The following is a 12,835-nucleotide window of genomic DNA, read 5'->3' on the forward strand; positions in this document are numbered from 1 at the left end:
ATTGGAACTCTTTACCCATCTCCTTTTTTGGCAGATGTCTGTAATGTTCCGGTACCTTTGGTACCCTAAATTACACTTTCCACAAGTGTATGCGCCCTACCATTTACTTTTGGAAAGGTGCGCATACACCTTTAAGACTGGAGCTGTCATCACTCAGCGCCGGACTAGATGGCTATTTAAGGCGTCGGCTCTCACTCACATGTGTTCGTTCAAACACCCTTATCTGGATGCTAACCTTGCTTGAAGCTTCCATGCTTGCAAGCTTACTTCGCTGACGGAACCTCGCTGCGCTGATCCCTGTATCCCGCTACTGGATCATCCGCCTCTCCTGAACCACCCTTCGGCTGTATCGCTAATAGTGCTAAGTACCCCGCAGGGGAATTCTCTATAAACTTATACTAAGCTTACACTATCTAGCTCTGCATAGTAGAGACTGTTTATCACATCTGCATAAACTAGATTGCTAGCTCTTGAGACTACTGCTACTTTTCTGCACTGGGTTGATCTCTTTTGTATGTCCACCTGCTATTCTATCATCTGCTATCATACAACATTGTTAAACCTTCTTGCATCCATCTGCTACTGTCTCACCTTCAAGTGTCTATCACCTACCACCTCCACTCAACCTATCCCTCAAACCTTCATCATTGTGTTACCACATATATAAAGTCACTCTAGGAACCAGCTTGCTAATTGTGTGTATTTACTGGCTGAAATAAGACCTTCCACACATGATGAGTCATTGAGGTTGGGAATGGTATCTCAGCATATCTCTTACATGACAACTGACGTGGAACTATTTCTGCAGCTGAAAATCCACACCATATAAGAAACGCAGGAGCGTTACAGATTGAACGAACCCAAAAAATGGATTCAGCAGAAATAGCCACTCAGGTGACACAATTAAAACAGCAAGTATCTGCGTTAATACACGCACTTGCTGAATTAAAAGAAGACAATCAGGCTCTGTCGCAGCAGGTAATTAGACTGACACAACTTACCTCTGCTAAGTCCCCTGAACCCAAGATAAATCCCCCTTTAGTATTTACAGGCGATCGCAAAAAATTTCGCGAATTTAAAAACGCATGTGAGTTACTTTTTTTGCTAAAACCTCGTACCTACCTTACTGATCACATTAAGGTTTGTACTATTATTTCTTACCTATCAAGCGATCCTCGAGCCTGGGCAGATTCTCTTTTTGAGAAAAACGACCAGCTTCTCAACTCCTATGCCTTGTTCCTGGCAGAGCTCACTAGCCTATATGATGACCCCAATAGGCAGAGTACTGCTGATCTTCAGTTAAGATCCTTGAAACAAGGAAGGAGGCCTGTGGAAGACTTTGTCGCAGAGTTCAAGAGATGGACCCTTGATTCAGAATGGAATGATGCATCTCTGAAAACCCAATTTAGTCTTGGCCTATCAGAAGCCGTTAAGGACGAGCTCGCCCGAGCGGATCTGCCAAAAACCCTGGATGCATTAATACAACTCAGTATTACCATAGATAGAAGACTACGAGAAAGAAAGGCTGAAAAGATGGGAATGCCATTATCCGTTTCCTCTCGGAGTCTGGCCGTTGACCCCGTTCCTATGGAGATAGGAACCATACGCCCACCGCTATCAACTATGGAAAAAGCCAAAAGACGAAATGAAAATCTCTGCTTGTACTGTGCATCCCCGGATCACAAGATAAATGTCTGTCCCCTAGTAAACAAAAAGAAGGGTGAGTGTTCACATGTCTCTCTAGGAGGATTGACAACTTCATTCACTAACCCCTACATTTCTGTTTTTTTGACATTACAGTGGGACCAGAACAGGATTACTACTAAGGCCATGATTGACACAGGATCTTGTGGAAATTATATGGATATATGTTTTGCTGCTTTAAATAAAATTCCTATTATTTCTAAACTCAAACCTGTCTCAGTAAGTCTTATTACCGGTGTTCCGTTATCCTCTGGTCCGATCACCGATCAGACACAAGCACTTCTAGTCACTATTAACGAGTCTCATAGGGAGACTTCTACCTTCGATTTAATACCATCACCCCACTTTCCCATTGTGTTGGGACTTCCCTGGTTGCACACACACCAACCAACCATAGATTGGAAGAAACGGTCCTTGACCTTCCCTTCTTGTTATTGCGAGGAAACGTGTAACCTCCCGTTTTCCGGGAAGATTCTGTCTGTGGTGACAGATGAGATTGCACCACTATGTTATCAGGATCTTTCTGAGGTTTTTCTTGAGAAAAATGCTCAAGCATTACCTCCTCATCGAGACTATGATTGTAGCATTGATCTACTCCCAAATAGCAAATTGCCGTTCGGTCATGTTTATCCTCTTTCACAGGATGAACTTGCCCATCTCAAAACCTATTTGGATGAGAACTTGGAAAAAGGTTTTATTAGACCTTCCACTTCTTCCACAGCAGCAGGACTCTTTTTTGTTCGCAATAAAGATTCAAGTCTCAGACCTATCATCGACTACAGGAAATTGAATGCTATCACAATAAAAGATCGCTATCCTCTACCACTTATCCCTGAGCTCATTGAGCAGGTGCGTGGAGCTACCTATTTTTCAAAATTAGACCTGAAAGGAGCATACAATCTCATTCGAATCCGTGATGGACACGAGTGGAAGACTGCGTTCAGAACTAGATACGGATTGTTCGAGTATCTTGTGATGCCATTCGGCCTATGCAATGCCCCTGCAGTTTTCCAACGATTTATAAACGATATTTTTAAAGACTTACTAGATGTCTGTGTTGTGGTATATCTGGACGATATACTTATATATTCACGGACCCTGTCTGAACACATAAGACATGTAAGACTTGTATTATCGAGATTGCTTGCACATAATCTTTATGTGAAGCTGAAGAAATGCTTGTTCCATAAAAATGAGGTACTTTTTCTAGGCTACATCATATCCAAAACAGGAATCGAGATGGACATGAGTAAAATATCCTGCATTCAGGATTGGCCTACACCAACTACAAGCAAGGCACTACAGCGATTCCTGGGATTTTCAAATTTCTACAGGAAGTTCATAAAAAACTTTTCTGCTATTGTGAGACCCCTCACACAGCTCACTAGCATAAAAATACCATTTAAATGGTCAGAAGAAGCAAATAAGGCTTTCCACTTGTTAAAGACAAGGTTTACTTCCGCTCCCATATTACGCCATCCAGACCCATCCCTCCAATACATTCTGGAGGTAGATGCGTCAAACCTGGCAGTAGGAGCAATACTCTCCCAACGACCTACCCCCACTTCACCACTTCATCCAGTCGCCTTTTTTTCTAAATCCCTGAGCAGTCCCGAGATAAATTACCCCGTGGGTGAGAAGGAACTGCTTGCTATAAAATTGGCTCTGGAGAATTGGCGACATTTACTCGAAGGCACCCAATTACCAATAATTATATACACGGACCATAAAAACCTCCAATATCTTCAGACTAGCAAAACTCTCTCGCATCGACAGGTACGATGGTCACTATTCTTTCTAAGGTTTAACTTCCTAGTGACCTACACACCTGCAGATAAGAACAAAAAGGCGGATGCACTATCACGACTAACTGAAGAAAACTACTTCGAAATCCCTTCCGTTCCTATAATACCTCACAAACGCATTATTGGAGTTGTCCGTTCCTTGAAGGAAGAGGTTCTGCATGGTATAAGGTTGGATTCACCCCCACCACAACTAAATACCGATGCAGAAGGCTTCCTCTACTACAACGACAAACTTTACATACCACCTACCCTACGCACCAAGATCTTGGAATTATCGCATGATGTGCCTATGGCAGGACATATGGGTATGACAAAGACTTTCAATTTGATTTCTCGGCAATTCTGGTGGCCTGACATGAAAACATCTATACAAAAATTCGTCTCTTCATGCAATGTCTGTGCCAGGTCCAAAATTGACACTACGAGACCATCCGGCCTACTATGCAGTCTACCAATACCCCAAACTCCATGGGAGGTTCTGTCATTGGACTTCATCGTAGAATTGCCTCCTTCCAAAGGATTTAATACCATCTTGGTGTCAGTGGACCATCTGACAAAGATGGCACATTTCATTGCTATTCGCAGACTACCTTCGTCCAAACAAACGGCAGAACTCCTGATGAAACATGTCTTCAGATTACATGGTATCCCAAAAACTCTTTTGTCTGACCGTGGATCCCAATTTATTTCTAAATTCTGGCAAGAACTATGTCACATACTACGGATTGAGCGGAAGCTCACTTCTCCTTACCATCCGCAGACCAACGGACAGACTGAAAGAGTCAACCAATGCATCGAGCAGTATTTACGTTGTTACACTTCTTACCAACAGGATGATTGGTTGGATCTTCTCCCCCTGGCAGAATTTGCCTACAACAACGCAACTCACAGTACAACCAAGCAGAGTCCGTTCTACTTGAAATATGGGTTCCATCCCTCTATTCTCCCTCCACGCATCCTTCCTTCAAATAACCCAGTAGCCTCAGACTATCTTTCCCAAATAAAGGATTCTCTGGGTTTACTAAATACTACCATTGCACACGCTCACAGTCAACAAAAGAAGTACTATGATCTTCGTAGAAGACCTTCTCCACAGTATACTATCGGGGACCTCGTTTGGCTCTCAACAAAAAACTTGAGACTGAAGATCCCTAGCAAAAAGCTTGGACCTCTGTTCTTGGGACCTTTCCCAATCAAGAAACTTATTGGAAAAGCTGCAGTGCAGCTTACATTGCCAATGGACCTAAAAATCCATCCCATTTTCCATGTGTCGCTACTAAAACCCCATGTTCCGGACCAAGGAATAAGGCCTAATATTCCACCTCCCCCTCCTGTACAAGTTGAAGGTGGAGAAGAATACGAGATAAAAGAGATTCTGGATTCTCGTATCTACAGAAGAAGACTTCAGTACTTGGTTAGATGGAAGAACTATGGGCCCCAAGACGACACCTGGCTAAACACCTCTGACATACATGCCCCTAGATTAATCCGCAATTTTCATGCGAGATACCCAGACAAACCAGCTCCAGAGGCCTTCAGGAGCAGGCCTTAAAGGGGGGGTATTGTAATGTTCCGGTACCTTCGGTACCCTAAATTACACTTTCCACAAGTGTATGCGCCCTACCATTTACTTTTGGAAAGGTGCGCATACACCTTTAAGACTGGAGCTGTCATCACTCAGCGCCGGATTAGATGGCTATTTAAGGCGTCGGCTCTCACTCACATGTGTTCGTTCAAACACCCTTATCTGGATGCTAACCTTGCTTGAAGCTTCCATGCTTGCAAGCTTACTTCGCTGACGGAACCTCGCTGCGCTGATCCCTGTATCCCGCTACTGGATCATCCGCCTCTCCTGAACCACCCTTCGGCTGTATCGCTAATAGTGCTAAGTACCCCGCAGGGGAATTCTCTATAAACTTATACTAAGCTTACACTATCTAGCTCTGCATAGTAGAGACTGTTTATCACATCTGCATAAACTAGATTGCTAGCTCTTGAGACTACTGCTACTTTTCTGCACTGGGTTGATCTCTTTTGTATGTCCACCTGCTATTCTATCATCTGCTATCATACAACATTGTTAAACCTTCCTGCATCCATCTGCTACTGTCTCACCTTCAAGTGTCTATCACCTACCACCTCCACTCAACCTATCCCTCAAACCTTCATCATTGTGTTACCACATATATAAAGTCACTCTAGGAACCAGCTTGCTAATTGTGTGTATTTACTGGCTGAAATAAGACCTTCCACACATGATGAGTCATTGAGGTTGGGAATGGTATCTCAGCATATCTCTTACATGACAACTGACGTGGAACTATTTCTGCAGCTGAAAATCCACACCATATAAGAAACGCAGGAGCGTTACAATGTCATCTTTTCCGGATGTCTGGCTTCCCCAAACTGCTGTACCCGATGCAAACCATCCCTCTCCTTTTGAAACATACGGATATCCAAAGGCTCCAAAAGGCCCTCGCTTCGTTCCTATGGAAGGGGCGCCGGCCTCGTATAGCACTCACCAAGTTGTTCCTCACAAAACAGGAGGGGGGGATAGGTCTGCCCAATACTAGGATTTATTTATTTATTTTTTTCCAAAAAGCTTTATTGAATAAAATACACATTAGAAAAGTGTACAACAGTTGGATCATTCCGATCAACATTCTCGGTGATCCAATTAGGATTTATAACTTGTCTTGCCTGTTGAGGGGCTGCCTGGACTGGATACGACAGGAGTCTAAATATACCAATTACAAGCTAGAAATGAATATGGTGGCTCCCTATGATCTATCCTCTCTATTGCATTGTGCACACAAGAACCTACCTTCACACCTCAAAACCAACCTCTTGCTCAGAGACACTATTGCTACATGGAGGGCGGTCTGCAAACAACTGCAGGTTCCTATGACTATCTCCAAGTTCCTTCCTATCCAGGGTCAGCCCCTGTTCCCCCAGGCCCGACAGCATCACATCTGCTCTTCCTGGGCCGCAAGAGGCCTTACAACGCTTTCTCAACTTTACAACGACGTATCGGGGGCACCTTTGTCTCTTGCGTATCTCTCCAGGCTCTATAGGATTGCCTCCCACCAACACTTGTTTGTTCAGCAGTGCCTCAGTTTTACCTCTCTCTGCTCCTCCAAACCCTTTAGATTCAAAGCTTCTCAACTGGACGTTTGGATATTGTCGCAAAAGCACAAGATATCACATATTTATCAACCACTCAACGCGGACAGTCTCCAAAAGGTTGCACTGCAAATAGCCTTACCATGGGATAAAGTCCTGAACTCCCCCCATGCTCACAGTTATGCATTGCAAGGATATCGATATACGTGCCGTTATGTTCAGAATGAATTCTGGAGGGAGCAACAATTCAAGATCCTGCACAGAGCCTATTTCCCTCATCTTCGCACCTCGCGGGACCTCAGCCATCACTATTGCACGCAATGTCACTCTCTGTATCCCACCCTACTCCACAAATTTTGGGAATGCCCCCCTATCTCAACCTTCTGGGACAGACTACTTCTTTTTGCCTCCCACCTAGTTAATTACCCACTACCCAAGGATGTCTATGCCTTAGTGTTCGGCCATTTGGACACTCAACTGGCTTCAGTACCCTCCCGCATTAGAGCTTCCCTGATACAATTTAAACCATGGCTTTCCACATGCTACATGGTCGCCCGCAGGGCCATACTTAAACACTGGATGGACACCACTCCTCCCACCATCTCTGAAATCAGAGCTGACATTCTGGCGCTTTGGAAAGTGGAGCATATGGACCTTGCTAATCGACCCCACCAAAGCCCCTCCAACTTTAGGAAAAAGTGGGAAGGTCTCCTTTCCACCTCTGGACTTCCCCCCTCCATGGGGGACCTGAGCTGATCATCGGCCATCATCATGCTCACCGCCCTGCCCGATATCATTCCATATAAATGGTTGTGACTTTTGACTGGCTACTAGCTACTACTTTAGTGATACTACTTAAAGTTTTAAATGCATTTATCTGCTCTAATCCATGACTCCATACGGTACACCGTTTTACTCCTTCGCTATAGTCTAATTGACATTTGCATATGTGCTCTTCCCCCCCCCTCCCCAGACCCCCCACCCTTAATTCCGACTCTCCTCTCTTCTTCCCTTCCTGCCCCCCCCCCTCCTCACTTGCTCGTAGTTCTGCAGGTCCCTCCGGGGACGGGTTACTTGCACTACCTAGTCTCCTTTAACAATGCAGCTTGAGACCTGTCGCTCAGCATAGTTCTGTTGATATGTGCTCATTCTACTCAATTGCACTTTGTGTATAACTTGACAAGTTTCAATAAAATCTTGTTTAAAAAAAGAAAAAAATGGCCTAAACTGATAAAAATAATTAGATTTTTAAATTTTTTTTTTATTGGGAATGTTTTATAGCAGAAAGTAAAAAATATGGCGTTTTTCTCAAAATTGTCGCTCTTTTTTTTGTTTATAGTGCAAAATCTAAAAACTGCAGAGGTGATCAAATACTACTAAAAGAAAGCTCTATTTGTGGGAAAAAAAGACATCAATTGTATTTGGGTACAGTGTCACACGACCGCGCACTTTTTCGTTAAAGTAACGCAGTGCCGAATCGCAAAAAATGGCCTGGTCATTAAGGGGGTAAAACCTTCCGGAGCTGAAGGGGTTAATATCCCAGAAGTTTAATTTACTTGATGCTATACTCTGATTAAAAAGTGTTCCTTTAATTTTTTGAGCAGTGTGTAATACAGAGGTTTATTGCTATAATTGTCTACCTATACATTTATCATACTTTGTTGCATTTTTGTGATGATGTTAGCAATGGATTATTTAAAGTTATCTCGTTTATGCATTCTATATAGTCATGTGTTGGGGTTTATCGCTACAACAGACCATTTCTATACTCAATATATTTAGTTGGGATTTCTGATCATTTCACTTTTGGGGTGCTCGTGAGGCAACTGTTTTCTCATGTGTTCATCTAAGCAGATATGTGGACTCCCCAACTAGGATTGCTTTTAATCTTATTCTTGGCTGATAGGTACTATGGCTCACCAGACTCTGTAAGTGTGGGACATTTGTAAGTGGGGTAAGACAATGTTATGATATGTTATAATATATCTTACTGTACAAGTTTTCCACACACAAAGTTCATCTCCAACCCTTGACGAAGAGTTCTTTTGAAACTAGTTCATCTCCAACCCTTGATGAAGAGTTCTTTCGAACAGCGTTCATCTCCAACCCTTGATGAAGAGTTCTTTCGAAAAGCGTTCATCTCCAACCCTATGGCAAAGAGTTCTTTTGAAACACATTGGGTTGTTTCCATAGTTATTTACATTACATGTGGATGTGAATAATACTGCATTGCTAAATAGGAAATGGAGAAATAGACAATGAGTGATGAGTACAATATTATGTCAGCCTGTGACTTTTATGATCTTTTAATAATCATGTGTTTTTTTTAGTTTTTTATTAATGTTTATGTAGTTAACCATGCCTGAAAAGTCCCATATTTTGGAATTTGTTGTAAGAGATGTTAGCATTTTTTGTACACCCATCACTTCATATATACTTAAAAGAGCGATGAGCTTGATATTGATTTTACTAACCGGCAAAGGGCTTTCCAATAAAAGTGATCCGGGTGTCTCTAGAGTCACTTTTTATGGGGCTCTAAATGCGAGTCCAACCCTAAAATAGGTTTAATATAAGGTAATGTAAGTAAATTGAAAGATTTTATTTAAAAAATCAATTTGCATAATAATAAGGGGTAAAGAAAGCAAAATATAAGCAGATGTAAATTGCTGTTTATTTTTTAGCAATAGCAAACCCTGTCCCAGCACTCACTTGCTTCAGTGCAAGTGAAAGTTCACACGTGCAAAGACTGACCAAACAAAAGAGAGAGTCCAAAAACTGACCAAATAAAAGACAGAGAGTCCAGGGTCCACCGCATCTCTCAGACATCACACTCTGCTGACAGCGTCTCACTGTTTTGTTGGACTAGATGCAGATGTAATCCAGGTTATGCTAATACTTACATTAGTACTGTGCTTATGAGGGTGAAACTCCCAAAAAATATTTAAAAAGAATATATCACTGTACTTTATAACAGCATACTAAATCCAGTGCACAGTTTCCTCCAAAAGTGTCCCACAGAATGAACCATACTATGCAGCCTCAGCCAGCCTATTCACCCACACATTAAACCCACCTGCCTACTTCTACTTTCCAAGTTGCATTCTGGTTGCCCTTGTCCAGATCCCGGCATTGCAGAATAGATCTCCTTAGAGAGCTGAAGCCGCAAGTAGTATGATTGGCTGCAGCCTAAAGCACCGTTTCCCAAATCAAATCCCCAACTTGTGCAGTGGATGGTGGATATATCGCTAGTTTACAGTGTAAGCTTACCTTTTCACGAAAAATTTAAAAATAAACTAACACTGTACCCCCCCTCATGCTCAGTTTCAGTGACAATAGACACTAGAACAAATAGGCAGGGTAAATATACTTATACAGACAGTAAGAAGAAAGAAAAACTTCAAACACTACAGATACATTTTGAGGACAGGGGGGTTAGGCCTCCAAAGGTAAGAGCCTACAATAAGTCAGGGCCTATGTGTAAGCCATCGAGGCTTGGGTAACAGTTAAAGTGTAAGGTTTACCTTTTCACAAAAATGCAAATGTGAACTAACACCATACGCCCTCATCAATCCCGATCCCTGCGGCAGTTACCTTTTTTCCTTAGGGCTTCCTTCATGGGTAAAGTATCAGGGGGTCACAGGGGTTGCAATTGTGACCCCACCCCTAGCTCCAGGGGGCCCGTGCAGCCTCCCTGTCATATTACCATACCCTCAACAGCTCCGATCTGCCCTATGTCCGCCAGTCGAGCTCCAGGACTGGGCTTCCACTTTGCCTACCACAGTCCACAGTCCTCCGCTCTCATTAGCTGTGAGCTTTTGGTGCCATTTCCTGAATGGAGAGGAGGATGGGGTAGCATGATGTTTATCAAATTCAATCTGGTAGATGGTAAAAGGGGTGGTTCCTTGGGTTGTTGGGGTGCAGTAAATCAGATGGGGTACCTAACCTGTTTGGCTGGACACGCCGGCTGCCTCAGAGGTACATCCAATACATTTTTTCTGGGTGTATATACCGTAGTTCCTATAGTTCCTATAAGTGTTATTATATCATTACGCACGCCTCAACGTTAACAATGCAAAAAAACAAAAAGAAAACACCCACCAAAGAGGGAAAAGAAAAAAACAATAATACACACCTGCCTGAGGGAGTAGAGGAATAAAAAGAAATAAAATAATAAAGACCCGCCAGAGGGAAAAAGGGAGATAATAATAAACACCTGCCAGAGGGGGAAGAAAGGCAAAAAAATAATACCAATAAACACTGTCCAGAAGGGAAAAATGGGTTAACATAATTACCTCTCATTGCCTCTAAATAGACCTCAGAAAATGTATCCAATCCCCAAATAACAACCAAAGAAAAAACAACTACTAAAAATTATATTAGGTATGGTTATGCTACAAAACATGCTTACAATAACTCGTAAATCACCAAGAAATATAAAGAGTAACCCTATGCGCGTAGTAGAGTATAACAATCTGGATGACAATATGCTGCTACTTAATTGATACAGTATTGATAGTAAATGAAATTAAGTACAGTATATATAGTTTAATCATATATCTCAAAATTTCAGTAGCGCAAGGATGGTGGTAACCCCTCACCACCACAGTGATGCTAATGAGTATTTTAAGGACACACACCTACATATAAAAAAGAATCAAATAAAACCATCAATAGTAAACAAGCAGTCCATTAACTCAAGCATAGTAACAATGCAGATTTTATCCAAGGAGTGGTAATAATCGTGATCTTAGAGGAGTCACCCCACTCTCCCCCACCACTGTGCCGGGGAAAATAGCTGGATAGGACACTCACCAAATAGCGGTGCCTCCCTACTCTTGTGGATCAGGCATATAAGGCATACATTTTAAGAGATCCCTCCTGTACAGCACAGCCGATATCTCCAGCGCAATCTTTTCTCTCCCATATATGTGAAGCAAAAAAGAATTCCTCCAATAGTGTGATACCGTTTTCAACTTTTATTCAAACAAAATTTCACACAATGCACTCACTTGTAAGAAGATGAAACTTGCACAGATAATATGATCACCAAATCAAGCATGAGAGGTGGACGACTGGACGCCCTTCGGACATTCAATTGGCTCCATGCCAAGTTCCTCTGGATGCTCCAACCCTTCGATGCTACAGTCACTATGAATGCCGTATGATCATGCCCCGATGCGTTTCGTTATATCCGACTTGGCTATTGAGCCCAATGACGAACTCGTGGTTATGAGTAAGCGAGTGTAAACTTGTCAACCTTTGTCCTTGTCCGTGATATATTGATGTCCAGTTTGGATTCACAGTGGTGAATAAACTTCACGTTTACTTACTTCGGAGTGCGGTCATCACTTTGTGTTTGAGGATACTGCTGGAGACTACGGATCTGACCTGCACCTGATCACATCTTCCCACCTGAGCGGCTTACCTGCAATTGTTTCACTCTCATAATCCCTGACCCATATTCAGTTACTTAGGTTTATCCCTGGGCCAGACTACAGTTTGCCTACTCACATTCTAGTAGCACACACTAGAGGGTGCTACACATAAAGGTGCATCTCATAAAATTAGAATGTCATCAAAAAGTTAATTTATTTTAGTAATTCAATTAAAAAAAATAAACTTATATATCTTATTATTTATCTAGATGCATTACACACAGAGTGATATATTTCAAGCATTTCTTTCTTTTCATTTTGATGAATATGGCTTACAGCTAATGAAAACCTAAAATTAATTTTCTCAAAAAATTTGCCAAAATTACAATTACAATAAAATTACATAAGACCAAAAAAAAAAAGTATTTTTAATACAAATGTTTAAATTTTAACACATATACATATTCCAGCCAGAGATACGAATACTATACTTACCAGATAATGCACGTCCGCTTACTGATGAAGTATTTCACAGAACTTTCAGGACCACTCAAGCAGGGCTTCAGAATTCACGAACCAGCGCAAATCTTGTCCACAGCAGAGGAATTCTTTCAGTTCTGGGTCTCTTGTAGAGGACTTGTTAGCTTATAGGAACTCAAAACAAAAATACTTTAGGGTTTGGATTCTGTGCGGAATTTCTTTCCACACTACTGCTTCTGGGGTGCCAAATGAAATAAATATGGGGTGGTTTTGTACCTCCCCTATTTACTATAAATATTGTATTCTATTGTCTATTCCTATAATAGTCAATCAAAGCTCTGATAAAGT

This window comes from Pelophylax lessonae (genome assembly GCF_965119305.1).
Source record: "Pelophylax lessonae genome assembly, chromosome: 11".
In the NCBI taxonomy this organism is placed as follows: domain Eukaryota; kingdom Metazoa; phylum Chordata; class Amphibia; order Anura; family Ranidae; genus Pelophylax; species Pelophylax lessonae.